A 3,298-nucleotide genomic window follows, 5' to 3' on the forward strand; every position below is an offset into this window, starting at 1 on the left:
AAAAAAAAAAAAAAAAAGAAAGAAAATCATTGAATATGCTTGATGGTTGTGTCCCAGCATCCTGAGAGTCAGAGGCAGGTGGATCTCTTAAATTCAAGGCCAGACTAGTCTGCAGAGTGATTTCCAGGGCAACCAGGGTTGCCGTCTTGAAACACCAAAAACCAAACAAACAAAAAAGCCCAACCCCAGCCAGGCGGTGGTGGCCCACGCCTTTAGTCCCAGCACTTGGGAGGCAGAGGCAGGCAGATTTCTGAGTTCAAGGCCAGTCTGATTTACAAAGTGAGTTCCAGGACAGCCAGGACTATACAAAGAACACCCCCACCCCACCCCCAGAAAATAAAAGCCCAACCACAAACAACAACAAACCTCTCCATTTATTTGTATATATATGTTTGTGTGCATGCCAGGATACATATGTAGAGGATAAAGGACAAATTACTGGAATTAAGTATTCTTTATCATATTGGATCCCAGGGATACAACTCATAGTCAGGCTTGATGACAAGCGCCTATACCAGCTGAACCAATTTGCTGACTCAACATATGTATGATTTATTTATTAAGTCTTTGAACTTCTGACCCTACTGCCTCCACCTCTGGAGTGCTGGCATTACAGGAATGTAGCACTACACCCAGTTTCATACAGTATTGGGCTTGAACCTCTAGGGCCTTTCAATAGGAGGCAAGCCCTTTGTCAGCATTGCATCTCTAGCTATTGCTTCATTTATTTTCAAGTATACTTTCTAAATGCTTTTCTTGCAATTCTAGCTGGAGATTGAATCCGGGGCTTTGAGAGTGTCATCCAAGTGCCTAGAACCTCACCATATAGACCAATTATCTCTCAAACTTCAGAGATTTGCTTGCTAATGCTTCTCTGGCACTGGGAAGTGTATGCCACTAAGTCTGCCTCTTTTTCATGGTTTGAGACAGGATTTTGCTAAGGTGCCCTGTGGCAAAATGAAAAGGTTTGCTGGGCTATATAGCCCAGGTCCGCCTTGAACTTAGCATTTTCCTGTCCCAGTAGAAGGGATCACAAGGATGATTCACTAGGCCCAAGCTTTTTAAGTTGTTTTTAGAGACAGGATCTCTCTCTATCGCCCTGCCCATCCTCAAGCTCCATATATAGACCAGACTGGCCTTAGACTTCCAGTTCCTGAATGCTGGAATGGGAAATGTGCACTATTACACTTCTGTTGTTTTTCTAGACAGGGTTTCTCTGTGTAGCCCTTTCTGTCCTAAAACTCACTCTGTAGACAGGGATAGCCTGGAACTCAGAGATCTGCTTCCTTCTTCTGCCCAAGTGCTGGTATTAAAGGCATGTACCAGAGCCCAGCAAGCCTTTTCATTTTTTAAAAAAAGTATGTGTGTCCAGTCTGTCACTCCAGTTGTAGGGGATCTGACACACTCTGCTGACCTGTATGAACATGTACAAGCATAAATGCAGGCACAATATTCACATACATAAAATAAAAATTAAATCTGGGGCTGTAGACATGGCTCAGTGGTTAAGAACTCCAGCTGTGTTCCCAGAGGACCTGGGTTAAATTCTGTCACCTACATGACAGCTCACAACCGTTGGTCTCGGAATCCAACACCCTGCACTGGCATCTTCCGACAGCAGACCCACACCATAAAAGTAAAATCTAAAATAATTCTTTATTTTTGTTTGTTTTGTTTTTCAATTTTTCGAGACAGGGTTTCTCTGTATAGTCCTGGCTGTCCTGGAACTCACCAGGCTGGCCTTGAACTCAGAAATCCGCCTGCCTCTGCCTCCTGAGTACTGGGATTAAAGGCGTGCGCCACCACGCCCGGCTAGAATAATTCTTTTTAGACAGGGTCTCAATATGTAGCTCTAGCTGTCCTGGAACTGTGTAGACCAGGTTGGCCTCAAACTCAGAGATTTGCCTGCCTCTGCCCTCTAAGTGCTGGGATTAAAGGTGTCACTACGATTGCCCCCACCCCCTCAAAATTTTTAAAAAATAAAAACATATATCAATACTAAATCATTAAAGTGGCATTAGTAGATGGGACTCAGGCTGTTGGTTAAATAGTCTAAGGAGTTCAGAGGCCTCTCTGAAATGTTCTCTAATATATATCTTTGGCTGTCCTGGAACTCAAAGAGACACAACTGCCTCTGCCAACAGAGTCCTGAGATTAAAGATATGTGTCAGCACACCTGGCCCTTAACTTTTAAATTACATTTATTTGTTGTTTGTATGTGAGTGGAAGTCAGAGAACAACCTGTAGGAGTTCATTTTCTCCTTCTACCTTGTGGGTTCTGGGACTGAACTGGTTCAAACTCAAGGTTGTCCAGACTGGCAACAATTGTCTTTACCCACTAAGTTACCTTGTCAGCCCAATAAGGGGTTTTCAAGTGCTAGGGATTGAACCCAGGCTTCCCTGTGCTGTGCTAATGTTGCACCCGAGTACTGTACATTCCTATACATGATGTAACTTTACAACATGCAGTTGTATTCCTACCTGTCCCCTCCCTCGCCCCAAGAACTGAGGATTGAACACAAAGCCTCATACATGTTAATCAAGCATTCTACCACTGTGCTACATCCATTTTTTCTTTTAAATTGTATTTGCATTGGTAATGTCTCCATGTATGTCTGAGGGTGTCAGATCCCTGGAACTGGAATTAGTTGTGAACACATGTGCATCTTGGCATTTGAACCTGGGTTTTACCTAATCCCCTGATTTTCCCCACCACTTGGTTATCTTATAATTCAACTCTAGCACTGCCTAGAAATAGCATAGGCCTGGTCAAGGACTGATATTCCACAAGACCATCTGACTTCAGAAAGCAATCCTGATGCTCAGTGATTTGCTGTCCTAGCTCAAAGAACTCAGTAAAGAAGTTTATTAGTGGCTTATTAGATATAAAACACAACCAGCTGGGCAAAGTCAAGTAGATCTCTGAATCTGAGGCCATCTTGGTCTATACAGCAAGTTCCAGGCCAGCCAGGATTTCAGTGATATTGTCTCAAAAGCCAATTGCCCAAGAACCCCACCCAGAAGCAGCAGGACATGGTGGCACATGCTTATAATCCCAATATTAGTGCTAAGATGGGAGACTTACCAAGGTGAAGGCCATCCAAGGCTACATTGTGAGATCCTATATAAAGACCTATATTTCCCCAACATGCGGTGCTTGAAATTTCCCATTAAATTGAATGTATTCTTTCAGAATGCCTGCTTCTCTTATGGGCACTTTACACTAAACTTGGGCTTGAGATTTCCTAGATCAGTCGTATGAATTTGGTATATGAATATATTTTTTAAGATTTAAAAT

The sequence above is a fragment of the Mus caroli genome, chromosome 7, assembly GCF_900094665.2.
Source record: "Mus caroli chromosome 7, CAROLI_EIJ_v1.1, whole genome shotgun sequence".
Classification (NCBI taxonomy): Eukaryota; Metazoa; Chordata; class Mammalia; order Rodentia; family Muridae; genus Mus; species Mus caroli.